The sequence below is a fragment of the Pteropus vampyrus genome, unplaced genomic scaffold (assembly GCF_000151845.1).
Source record: "Pteropus vampyrus isolate Shadow unplaced genomic scaffold, Pvam_2.0 Scaffold33, whole genome shotgun sequence".
NCBI classification, from domain to species: Eukaryota; Metazoa; Chordata; class Mammalia; order Chiroptera; family Pteropodidae; genus Pteropus; species Pteropus vampyrus.
Window position 1 is genome coordinate 10,005,078 of NW_011888814.1, and position 13,467 is coordinate 10,018,544.

At 51.7% G+C, this 13,467-nt stretch overlaps 1 long non-coding RNA gene across 5 annotated transcripts in view; it reads right to left on the reverse strand.

The window, feature by feature from the left end:
- LOC105290210 overlaps positions 1–13,467 on the reverse strand; it is a 35,407-nt gene that overhangs the window by 12,977 nt on the left and 8,963 nt on the right. The window contains exon 3 of one of the 5 annotated variants that reach the window (XR_002779639.1): positions 9,705–10,038. The exons of the other annotated variants lie outside the window; for them this stretch is intronic. This is a non-coding gene — a long non-coding RNA (uncharacterized LOC105290210). The remainder of the gene's footprint in view (positions 1–9,704; positions 10,039–13,467) is intronic. 5 annotated transcript variants of the gene reach the window in all.

The following is a 13,467-nucleotide window of genomic DNA, read 5'->3' on the forward strand; positions in this document are numbered from 1 at the left end:
CTCTGTCAATCCCTGCTTAGAATCCGATCTACCAATAAGTGTCTTTCCCTTAGTTTTGCCTTTCCTCATGAGCGCCAGCTCGTCTGAGTTAATGTTCTTACACGCTGCTCTTTAATGTCGAGTGCTGTGAAGTGACGGTCCACGGAACATCTCCACTGGGAATGGAGAGACAAGCAGCATCAGCTTTGGGATCGGGCAGACCTCAATTCGGAATTGCCCTCTGAGGCTTGGACAAGCTAGTTAACCCTTTTTGAGCGGTAGTTTCTTCACTGACAGAGCGGGGCTAATAATGTTAATTCTCAGAGTTGTAGAAATATAACTCGAATAAAACCCAAGGTACACAGACGACTTCAATCAATGTTAACCAACCCCCCACATTCCCCTCTGGGGATACAGCACATATAACGTATTGGATAAAATCTCCAAAGTATATACAACCAACGTGTTAAAATTGGTGCAAAAAACTAAAATAGCCTTAGGCATCAGTATATAGAGGCTGTGGGTCTGGGGGCTTCTGTGGCAGGAAAGAGTAGCACATAAGCCACGGGATGTCACAGAGGAGTCAAGAGTGGGCAGACAGGATCCGAAACTGCGATGAGGATATTCCAAGCCTTTCTCAAACCGCTGACTCAGTTTACCACGCAGCAGGGGCTGCACGAGGCTCGGAGGCACGAGAGCCAACGAGGCAGGTGAGTGCAGTGTCGGCAGACACCGACCCCATGGCAGCGTCGACAGGGGCCCCGAGGGCAAAGGCAGGAAGTGCCCGGGCCCGTGAGCCCGGTACAGGGAGTGGCTGCACGCTGGACAGTCGCTGCTCGCTCTCCGGGAGGGAGTAACCAGCAGCGAGGCTGCAGAGCCACGCATCACCTCTCACACCACGGACAGAGACAGACCCAGCGAAATCCATCAACAGACTGCTTCCTAAGGGCCCAGCACTGTGCTGGACGCTGCTCGGAGAACGTCTAAGTAGGTGACGTGGACGTAGTCGCAGGTGACCTTATGATCTACCTGTGGAGCGAAGTCTGACAGATAGGAATGAACGAAGTGCTAAAGTGTGTCATGCTGACAGAGAGGACCATGGTCATTTAGAATTCGATGGGTTTGGAGTTTGCCGACTAGTTGGCTGGGGTTGAGGGGAGCTTCACAGAGGAAGGGGGCCTGAGCTGGGCTCCACAGGTGTGGCCTGGGCAGGTAGAAAAAAGTGGGAGGGCTTCAGCGAGGGGAGGTAACATTGTGTTTACTGCAGCAGGAAAGTGTAGATTTAACGAAGAGCAGAAGAATCCAATGTCTGTTAAGACTTAGTAGTTGGGAAAGCTGTGTGCTCCTCACGGAGTTCGCGAGCTAGTGGGGGGTACAGACAAGTCTACAGTTATGACAGGGGACGGATACCAGGATGGGGAAACTCTACAGGCTATGGGGGCCCCTAGGTGAGGCACCAGGCTCTGGGGTCAGTATAAGCTTTCCCAAGGGCCAACTCTTCTCCACCCTACAGAGCAATGGGCAAGAGGAAATGGGGGTGGTCAGTTCCCTCCGGGTTCCCCCAAATTGCCTTAATGGGCAGGGTACACAGGTGGCCATTTGCCTGGAATGCAGTTTTGGCTGGAGACGAACAGAACAGATTAAGTGACGCCCTGTGAAATGCCCTTTAGCTCCACCAAGAGTCCCATTCCCAGATCCTGGCTCCTTTAGAAGGCCAGAGGGGGATGACTGTGTCCCCGCGTGCTGAGTTACACTCACGCTGGAGGTGAAGCAGAGGCGGGGCTGTCACATGCACTGCTATGACACAGAGGACATTTCCATACGATGGCAAGTGCACAGGAAGTCGAGCGTGACTAAGAGACCAGCAGGGCAGGGAGGAGCTGGCCAGTCCTCTTCCCCAGTGCCTTCCCCTCACACAGGAAGGCCATTAACACAGCACCCGCCCCAAGATCGAAACAGCCAAGGGCAGGGGAGGGGGCCTTCTAAACCAACGAGAACACGAAACCCTCAAGCAGAAAACAACACGCTTTCTATTCCATTCTTCCAGCTTTCTGTTAGGAAAATTTTACCCACAGCTTCAATTTCAAACTTGCCAGTTTATACGTTTTTAAGCGCGCACCAATATACCAAGGCAAGAATTATTATTATTTTTTTAAAGCCGAGGCAGACTGAAGTCAAACCACCCTCCCCTGACTCCTCTCCATCCCACCAGGCTGGAGCCAGGGTGTGCCCCTTTCTGTGACACGCGTGAAGACAGCCACCTCCCTGGAAGAGAGATCTGGACACGGCCAAGTGATTCTCCTTCTCAGCACGGGTGATGAGAAGGAGAAACACTGTTATTTATCTCCAGAATCACGCGAGAAGCTCAACACAAGACAATTTTTGCTCCACGCGGGCTGAGAGGAAGGGAAACGGCACTGTATTATTACCGGGACTAAGGATCGGTTCCTCCTATGAAAAGATCAGGTTGGAGACGCTTAACTGGATACTTGGGACATATTTAGTGGACACTCTTGGCGGGGAAACATGTTGTATAGTAATTGGGCCACTGACAGGACAAAGTGACGAGACAGTTGCTTAAATGCCACCTGGAAGGGAGAGGGCAGGATTTGCTCCCTCGGGCAGGAATCTGGTGCCGATCCCCTTTGATGACGGGCTCGTCCTCCTCAGATAAATCACTCCATCTCTTGGTTCAGGCTGTTGTCCAAAAAGGCCACGTGGCCCCCCTACGGCGCGGGGGAGCTCGAGGGAGAGAGGGTCAGTGGGCGCAGTGATCTGTGTGGCCTTCTCTCTGGCTCTCGTCGCTGGCGGAGGAGGTGCGGGGTCTGGAGGAGAACAGGCCCTGACTGTCCCAGGTGGGCCCCGCAGGTTCCCGCCCGGGCTTCTGGGAAATGAGTCTCTTCCCGTGGGCTTCCAGAAGCCAGGCAGGAAGAGGGCGGGGGGTTGCCTCCTCCACCCCAGCCTCCTCCTGCAGCCCGCCCAGCTCCTCGAGCTCCGTCTCCCCCTTTACTCTGCTACCAAGAGGCACTTGCAAAAGTTTCTAGAGCATCTTCTAAATATTACATTTACTCAGTGCCTGAAAGGGTACAGCGCGTTCTTAGAACATTGCTCAATTTTCTCCTGTGGGAAGGAGTCAAAGTTTGTTTTAATAAGAACTAGCATGGCATAAGTGAATTCGAATCCACAGAAAAGAAAAGAAAAAAGAGAGAAAGTCTCTTATTTTGGCATATAGACAGAAATCTTAATACATTTCTACCCAGGAGCTCATAGGAGTCACACGCTAACAAGGGACATTTCGAAAAAGCTGCCTGTGACCAATAAGTAGCTGATTTGTTTCATTTTGTAAAAATGAGGTTCTCCTTTCTGACCTAAGTAATTTTGAACGTTCTTCAAAGAGTGAGCGGCCTCTCCCACCTGGGAGGCCCAGGGCCCGCCTGGGCCCCCTCCCAGGGCTTGGGCAAGGAGCTGCGTGGCCAGGGGAAGGTCACCTGGCCGGGACTGGCCGCTCCTTCCGGCTCTGTGACCTCTGGCGACCGAAGTCCCCGCGTTCAGTCTCCTCGTCTCTGGGACAAGCAAGCTGTGTTTGACAGTTTTCCTTTGGGTCTTTTTAAAATACGACGATTCTAAAATGTGACCCGAAGCGCGAGGCTGGGTCCTGCTCTGGACCTCACCTAAGGGGTTTCAGTCACAAGCCCGTATGTGGAAAGCGGCCCTGCCAAGAGAGAAACACTCTGAATCATTCAAAACCATCAAGAATGTTGGCTCCGACTTCAGAAGGCCAGGACAAACAAACCCGTGCCCAGGCGGGAACTCGCTCACTGGATGTCTCTGCCTTTTTAACTCCTTCGTGCCCGAGGGCTTCCCAGGTTCCTTCTCACGGCTTCGACACTTAACACGGTCACCGTGGTAGATCGGAGCGGCCTTCTCGAAGGCCGGGCACCCCGGACTGGGTGTTGAACGCGTGTGACCTTTCTGTACCATCGCCCCTAGGATTGGCTTTTTTTGCAATCTCTGTCCAAAAGTGGGTTAGTTCTCCCACGCCGCACAGGTTAAAAATTAAAGAATAAAGCTCCCTTCTTTTTAAAACCCTCTCCTCCCCCAAACCGCACTCCCAAATCCAGTGAGTCCGGCGATTCTTGTGCTTGGGACGCAATCTAGAATCCACTGACCTCGAACGTCAAAATGCGTTTCGATTCAGCCTTGATCGATCGAAATCATAAATTAAACTTTTTTTTTTTTTTTAAGTTAAAGAATTCCATGCTCAAAAAGCAAGAGGCGTGATCCTATCATCGCCATTTCTGAAAGCTCACGGTGCTGTCAGCACAGTTAACCGTCTCGTACAGCATTTGTATTTGGGCAACTGACTAACTGTCACCAGACTTTTCTATGGCCTTATAGGAACTGAGTAAGCCGGTGGTATTTTCTAAGAGTTATTGTTCAATTATGAATACGGAGAGGGCTTTTTTTTTTTTTTGGGAAAATTCTGATCAGCTGAAATGATGACTAGGTTGCCCGATTCAGACTTCTTTTGCTACTTGAAAAAGGTTATTTCGCCAGACAAGGAGAGATATTACAGTTAGCTTGTTTTTTTTGAGACTGAGGTCATCTCTGTTCACTGGTGTAACAAACAAGCCAGACTTTTTTTTTTTTTTTAAAACCTCCTTTCAAAAGGAACACTACATTTTTTATCTTCTCTGGGAAAGAAATAAAAGTACCATTATTTTTAAAAACAAAATCCATCGGGGTATCTACGAATAACAAAAACTTAAAAAAAAAAAAAAGCCCTCTACCTCATTTGGTCATTTCCTAAAATATGAACAGCTTAGCTATCTCTCCTTATCATTTTATTCCTTAGGCTCTCTTAATTCACAGGTCAAATAGAATTTTGAAACATTTTAAAATCCTCTTCATTCCATTCTTAAAGATATCCATAAGTGGATAATTCTGGGATATTTAAATAAAATGACCACGGGTCGTAAATATAATTGTGAGAGAAACTCTTTGTGCTTTGCCAAAGACACCGGCTAGAGATTACATTAGGATAATTTCCTCTTCGGTTCTTCAAATGGCTTTCTTTTACTTCCTTATCAGCTCAGTGATACTCCTGATGCATAAAAGAATCCATTTTTTTCTCTGCTCTCACTGTGGCACTGGGAGCCCTTACAGAGCTGGGCAAGGTGGCGAGTTCCCAGTCTGCCTGAGTCGGCCTCGCCAGGGCACTGTGCCCAGGGCGGTGACTCAGCTCTGGAGGCCACCTGCTGTGTGGGTGCCACCACCTTCCGGGTCCCTACCAGTCACGAGGACAGAGGGACAGAACAGAATTGAATGGACCCGAAGGATCAACAGCTCAGAGCCAGGTCAAGGGCAGCGCCAGAAGGAAAAAGCCTTCGTTTACAAAAGGTCCGGCCCTTACAGGCGGGGCAGTAAGCAGAAGAGAGGCTTCCTTAGCGCGGGGTCCTGAGTGTCTTGGTCACTGCGTGGGCCTCAGTGCCATGATATAAAATGAAAGCGGTGCCACAAAGCGGCTCCCACGTTCAACACCTTCTCCATCAAGTCGCCATGGTTTTCAAAAGTAAGACGTGGTGCCCACTGCTCGCAGGAGGCTGGAGTGCATCTGAAGCCCCTCCAACACCTGACTCCGGCCCTTCAGGCCCTTCTCTCTACTTCCTTCAAATAAACCCTCTGTGCCAACTAAAATGAGCCACCTCCACCGCCCTGCTCTGCGGCCTCCCTCCCTCTGCTCTGTTTCAGGAGGAGGGCGAGCTGCAGGCCATCGAGACACTGAGCGACCCCGCCTGGGCATCTTCTTCTCCTCTGCCCGTTTCAGATGTACGAAGCCGTCCCATTCAAGATTTCCCGCTCCCTCTGTGGAGGCTCCCTGGACCGGAGGCTCCGCACGCCCCCTGTGCACTCACAGTCTTCACGGCGCAAAAGTCGTCGCGTGTTTACTGTATCCCCAGAATGTGTTTGGTCCTCTCGATCAACGACATTTACCGGACAAGCACGCCATGCCACGTGTCGTGTCAGGTGCTAGGGGCGCAAAGGAAAAAAGACGGGGTCCTCGCGGCCGGAGGTTCACGTCCCTTAGAGGGAAACACGCTCCGCTCCCGTGAGGAGCCGGGTCTGACAGGGAGCCTGGAGGCCCGGCGGAGGGCAAGGCTGCTCTGCCTGCAGAGCCGGAGCCGGGAGGCTTTATGCCGAAGTCTAGGCTGAACTGTGAAGGAAGAAGAGAGTTTTAAAGGAAGAACAGGTTGGACCAGGAAGGGAGACAGGGAGGAGAGCGTGGTTCAGAAACCGTGTGTGCTACACAGACAACACGGTGCATTCTTTTTTTTGCCGTCTCTGCAGTTGGGGCTCAGGGGCGGGGGACCTCTGAGGCTGGGGAGGTGAGCCTTATCGTGAAGGGCTGGGTACCCATGATGTATGACGTGGAGCAACAGAATCTCGGGCTGTGGGGCGGGGACGCTGATGGGGTGGAGGCACTTTTGCATACACTCTCTTGTTTAATCACCACCATGTTCTTGAGCCACTGACCACACACTGCCCTGTGGCACGTCCGTTTGTGCCTTCTCAGTCCTATCAGCACCTGCGGGCACAGAACAACACCCGCTTCTTCGACGGTTTCACAGCGCCCCGCACAGCACCTTATACCCACGGATACGGCACACATATTAGTAGAAATTTTAGGGTGTGCCGCAGCCACGCAGCCTATCAAATAAGGAATTCGATTCATCAGCAAATAATTCTTGAGTCCCAGGATATGCATGGTACTTAGGGTACATTAATGAGTGCTGCTTAGCCAGGTGACAGTTTCCCTGCCATCCGCCCTGACATGCAGGGCCTTCGCTCCAGGGGCCCTGGACCTTAACTTAGCTTTCTCCCGAGCTCCATCGCAGCTGAGAGGAACACCTCGTGATTCGGGGCTTTGCCTGTTTTTATAGACTCTCTCTTTATTGCTTCTAACAATTAGTGACTGATAGTTAAATGCCAGACACTGTGGCATAGAAATAAAACGTCTTTACTCTTGAGTAGCTTATGAGAGGAAGAAAAGCACCCGGTTACAAGGGAGTGGGTTAAGTTCCCTCATAATTTCTCCCTGTCTCCCTCCCTCTCTCAGGAGGATGTGATACGGGAGGATGTGATACCTGAGATGAACCTTAAGATCGGGCAGGTGTTAGCACTTAAGAGGTGAAGAAGAGAAGAACACGTGTAAAGGCCCAGTCAGGGCAGAGGGGCTGGGCTCGGGGGTCTTCTGAGAGAGGAGCTGGAACCTGGAAGAGCAGGCACCACTAACGGGCTTTCATCCAGGAAGTTTATTGGATGGCAGTGCCTCTGAAATCAAAGGAAGCGAAGTACAGACTCGACAGATGCCAAAACAGAATGGTTAGGCCCTGGCGATGGGATGATATCTGTAGTGAGACAGTGACTGAGAAGTCTTTGTAGGCGGCCTTGAAAATTAATATATTTCACAGAGAGGATCCGGCAACAGGTCACACACGCACTGTCTGGTGCTGGCCACAAGGTGGCAGCCTCACACAGCCATTCTAGCGGCAAAGCCCCTCCAAGGCGGAGAAGACAGACTTTCCAGGTTTGTTTGCAAAAAACTGGGTAACGCTTGGTTTTGGCCACCAGAAGTGGCTGGCCTTCTCTAGACTTTTTGGGCTAACGATTTAGAGTGATAAAAAAAATTTACCATTCTCACTGTAAAGTCAATGCAAGACATTAATTACCTATTCGGGACAGTTCCCTCCCTGCCCACAGAGATCTGACAAAATTCCAGGTTTGTGACTTGCAAGACCATCAACACAACTTTATCTGCTCTCATACCTTGGTTCTCCAGTCCCAGATGCCCCACGTGCTTAGTCTCCCCGGATCGGTAGGTGCCCTTACCAGTTCCCACGGGGTGGCAGAAGGACCATCTCCTGCCCAGAAGCAGCCTTTAAAGGTATCATCCGTCACGGAAGATTGGGTGGAGGAACCACGTAAGAGAACAGGGTTCTCCACCATGTAGGGCAGAACCGTAAGTAAATTCTGGAAAGGAGACACAAGCTCTTTCCCCCTAAACATACTTTCTCTCACTGAAAACCTCTGCAGAAAGCCACAAAACATCAGCTGATTTGCAGGGAGCAGCATGCTGGTCTGTTCAGAGGGCAGCCAGCTGGGCCCTCGGAGAAGCGAGCTGAGAGTTTGGAAGAATGTGGGTTGAGAGCGAAAAGTTTCAGTGAAGGAGTTTTCGGTACAAAGAACAAGCTAGTAAAGACCTTGGCCCCCACAAATCTGACGACGACCCTCGAACGTGCAGAAAAACTGGCAAATACTGCCTGAAGACCTCGGCAAGTCTGTAGGGGCATCACCTCCAGGTCCGCTATGCTGTGTACCTGCAGCCCGTGTCCATGGTATAGGTCACCTCGGGAGACGCTGGGGCATGTGCTCCACGTGGGGGGCCGAGAGCAGCCGCCTTTCTGGCGAGGCGAGGGCTGCTGTGCAGGAGCAGGAGGCACCACCCTGGGCCCCACTCCACGCTCGGAAGGGCACCCAGAGCCCACCCCGTCTCTGGCTTCCTCGGTCCATCTGCTCGCCCTGACTGGCTCTCTCACGAACACATTTACTATCTGCCACTCAGAGGCAAAGCAGCCTGAAGGGGTAAGAGAAATAGTACCAGATTCTGTCACCTGGAATGCAGGTTTGCGATCCGTCCCAGGAAACGCCCTTCACCTTGCAGGCACCTCACATGTATTAACCTACTCAGGCCCCACGGCAGCCCTATGAGCTGGGTGCTGTTACCATTCTCATTTTATGGATGAGGAAACCGAGGCGCAAAGCCATGAAGTCACTGTAACCTGTCCAAAGTCACGCGGCGAGTGAGTGGCAGAGGGCGGATCAGACCCAGGCGGCCTGACTTCAGAGCCGTGTGCTGTGCCCTGCGCCTCGGGGAGAGAGAGGGGCCTGGCAACCTGCCCCGTATCACAGGGCACTCACGGGGTGGATGAATGTGCTGAGGGGGGCGTTGGAGGGAAGAGGCGAGAGTCCGGCCTCCCGCCCCCGGTCCGTGTGTCCTCCACACCCCATGTGGTTTCCCCTATGCTCTTACTGGCACCACGAGCTCGAGCTCGGATGGCCAGCAGATCAACTCAACTCAAACGATGACCAGCCAAGCAGAAGTTTACTGAAGAGGGGTAAAAACCCTCGTCTAGAAAGCGACTCACATTTTTTCTCATCACAGACAAAAAAAGCCCCTCGGTCTGCAAAGGGGACTTGAGAGGCAGCCCATACATCTCAGACAGGCTCCCTTCCTATTACCGCTTCTTTAAAACGGTGCTCGATTTATAGCCTCGCTTGATTTTTTAATCGATCTAACATTGCTAGTGGTTTAAATTGGTGCACCAGAAATGATCTGAACCTAACTGTGGAGGTCACGTTCTCAACATCAGAACTTCAACACATGCTTGAGTCGCCCCACGCAGGAAAAGAGAGGGTGAACTATGTCCCCGAGCCCCAATTTCCAGGGAGAACCACACTCCTGAGGGAAAGGACTGGTCCCCAGGCCACGGTAGGACCCAGGGGCCCCTTCCGAGGCCCTCACAGTCATGTCACACATTCAGACTGAATTGTGGGTGTTTCCAAGCTACTGCATCAAACCGGCAACTCAGCATCCGCCGTGCGTATTCTAACGTAAAATACAGGAGCGACGACGGCTTACACTGAATTAGAGGAAATGCACTTACAGCTGAATTTCCCTGCTGGAATTACTGGGGCTGGGGAGAAGAACGCACCGTTTCGGAGCGGCCCCGGATGCTAAAAATATCCTGCACTTCTCCTTCCATCTGTCTGGTCACTGTCCCAGACGCAAGCTCAGCACAGACCGCTCCCCGGGAGCCGTTCCCTCACTGTCTACCTCCACTTCGTAAGTGGGTAGAGAGAACATTCTCGTTTGTTTCCTTCCTCACAGGCACGGGCACAAGGTTACAGGCTAGACGATCACGACAATCCATACGAAACAGCTCTGGAGATAACTGCTTTGGATTAAGGCATCTCAGGAAAACTTTGAAAGGAGAGTACCTTTAAAACAAAACAAAACAAAACTGCTTACTTCAACTGCAGACTGGAGATAACGACTCACCCCAGAGATCCGGCTAAATGTGGGCACAGAAATTCCTACTGAAGCAAATGAGATCTTATAAAGGGAAACTCTGGCGTAATATGATTGTGGATGAGCTATGCTCTCCTGCAGCTTCAAAGGTATTCTACTCCATTGCGTAACACGTAGCCTTGAAAAAAAGTCAGCCTTTCCTGCATCCACCTGTCCCTGCAGGTAGTAAAAGTTTAGAAGGCGATCCTTCTAACCGTGGTGTTTACACAACACTAAAGCACTCTCTTCCTTCTAAGTTCAAAGTTCACGTCTTCTAAAAGGAAGGGAGAGGCGGTTCACGGAGCACGCGGGCGAAGAGTGAGGGGGATGGTGCTGGCTGCGAGCCCTGCCTAGGAGACCTGCCTCCGAACGCCATATGCAGGCAGCACGGAGACCCTGGGACCCAGGGCTCTGCTGCAGGTCACAGGCCTGAGGCCACCCTGCTGGTCGAGAGGACCAGCATTCTCAAACTTATGGGGGGACAACAGTAGAAAGAGAGACTGACCACAGACCCCGAGGAAACGGCTCCACTTAATTCGGGGGCAACCTTCCCCAGGACTCGGGGAAGCCATCCACTACCTGGCTGTATTCATGACCAGTTCTTTAGCTCCCAAGGCTGGCACGTGTGGCCCACAGCGGACTAAGCCAGATCATCTGTTTTAAGATCGGTTTTACTCGAAGTTATTTTATAGACCCTGGGGCATATTTTCAAGCTTTTTGGTACCTGAAATAACTAGTGGTTTCAAGTTCACTAAAACTAGCTGTCATTGTATATCCTCATTTATTCCCCTCCCCAAGTGACATTAATAGGAAGGGAAAGGAACAGGCGATCCTTAGGGACGAGGGCCTTCGTGGGATGCCCTGGGCTGGGGACACTCACAGGGGTTATCAAGAGCTTCCCTAGACTTCTGAGATGAACACTATCCAGAGCAGAGAGGGGCCAAACTGAAGGCCTCCGGGCTGCGCCTGCTCGCCTCCCCCACCCCAACCCTGGGCCACACCTGCCCTCCTCCTGATCCTCAAAGGCCAAACCCATTCTCTAGTCCACTGCCTTTTATGTGCTGCTGTCTGGCGGTCCCCAAACTTTCTGGCACCAGGGACCCGTGCTCTTATGAGAACCTAATGCCCGATGATCTGAGGTGGAGCTGAGGCGGTGATGCTAGTGCTGGGGAGCGGCTGCAGATACAGATGAAGCTTCACTGGCTGGCTCGCCGCTCACCTCCTGCTGTGCGGCCCGGTTCCTAATCGGGTACCTGTCACTCAGGTTCCATGATAATCAAGATCGTGCCTGTTTTTTCGCCGCTATCATCATTATCTCAGTGCTAACCAGTGCCTGGCACACAGTAGGTGCTCAAGAAATCTTTGTTAAATGAATGAATGTATGAATGAATGAATGATGCCATTAGCCTACCTTGACCTCCCTGAGTTGCTCTGGTCTCTGAATGTTGCTCTGTGGAAGGCACTTCTTCCTGCCCCCGCCCCCACCCAATAAAACCATGGTAAGTGCCAGTGTATCTTCCTCCTGCAAACAACCAAGCACAAGTAACTGAGGCGCCATGAAGGGATCTGTGAAGTCGGTCTAACGTTCCATTGTCGCGACAGAACTAATTTCGCTTTGAAATTTAAAAACGCCTCCCTCCGGCAACACTGCCAGGAGTACCCAGAACGGAGCAGGGCTGAGTATCGAAACGAAGTTTTCACGTTTAGGAAATGCTGCCCAGATCTCTCTCTTTCTCCTCTGATGGTCCTACCCGCCCTCGTGGAGCTGATGCGGGGCCCACACTCCGGGTAACCCAGCTCCGTGTCTAAAGATGCTGCCGGCTCCCTCGCGTCCACCCCGCTGCCCTGCAGGCCTGTGGAGAACACCCCAGTCTGTTACGAAGATCTGTTCACCTGTTAAATTACATAGCCCGTCCCGGCTCTGCGGCCCTGACTGGCCGACCAAGCCAGCCCCACACACACCCTCTTGCCCACCTGCTCAGCGCGGGGGCTCACACACCTCCCACCCCGCGCACTTCCTTATTTCTCATTCCCCGATGCATCACAATCTTACTTATTCAATTCGCTCAAGGTCTTTACCTGAACCGCACGCCCCAGTTCTCTCCTTTTCCAAAAGTTCTACTCCCCCAAGAATACAAAAGATTCCCCACAAGCACCTTGAACTTGCAAAGGAGCCATCACATGTCACTGTAAGGCTTTCACTGGAAACGTGTGGGGAGGGAGGATACGGAGGAGGAAAGGGAGAGGAAATCTGTCCATTCTCCCTCTGGGTCCAGTTGGTTAGGACAAGAAAGACACGCTGCTTTTGTGACAAGTTCTAACTGCTGTTTTATAGACTGGCCCTGGAATAGCCAGGGGGCGTGTCGGCACACGGAGCCCGGGACAAGCTGCTGTTTGCATGTCAGTACAAGGGGATCAAGACATCTACTTTCTAGAGCTGCCGTGAGGATTCGGCAAGGTGATACATATGGAAGTACCTCATAAACTGTAAAGATTAGACACTGTATATGTTAGTTTCCACTGTCACCAAGTATGTCATTCCTACCTCTCTCTCCCTCAAACGGTTGTTGAGTGTCTGCCCTATGTCAGGCACTGTCTTGTGAATCAGGGTGTCTACCCCAAAGCAAACAATACCAATTCTGGCTCTTCCTGGGCTAATGCGAGTCAGGGAAGACAGATAAGAAATAGGAAGTGAAGAACCTCGTATGATGTGTGTGTCCAAAGGGGTAAGCAGAGGGTGCAGTGGAAGCACACGGGGGCACCGGACCTGGCAGGGAGGGAAGGCTGCCTGGAGGAGGTTTCATATAAAGAGAACAGCAATGGCTGGCTAGGATGAGAGGGGAGACAAGAGCTTCCACGCGGAGGGCAAGCGCGGCCCGCTTTATTTGGCCGGACCAGAGATCATCGACCAGGGTGAGGATGGTGGGGAATGCCAGGACACGAGACCAGAGCAGGAAGGGCCCTTCGTGCCGTATCATATCGGTGGAAAACCAGCGCTGGCTGGCTGAGGCGTTATGTCACCAACCAGGCAACGACATCTCAGCACGACAGACTGCGGGATCCTGACAGTGCACTTAGATTCTGGGCCTGCACCAACCAGAAAGCACAACACTGACGAGCTTCTATTCATTTCCAATAATAACAAAAAAGGGTGTTCTACCCTGGGCCATGCCAAGTCGGTGTTGTTTTTGGGGGGGTTTTTTTTTTTTTGGTATTGGAATAGTCGCTTTGTTAATTACCTTTTTTTGGACATACTCTCTTATAACCAACAGCATGTTCACTGGAGCTATGGGGCAGGTTGTGGTAATATGCACCATTAATAATAAACTATATCCAGGCGATCGAGGTATGTCACGAAA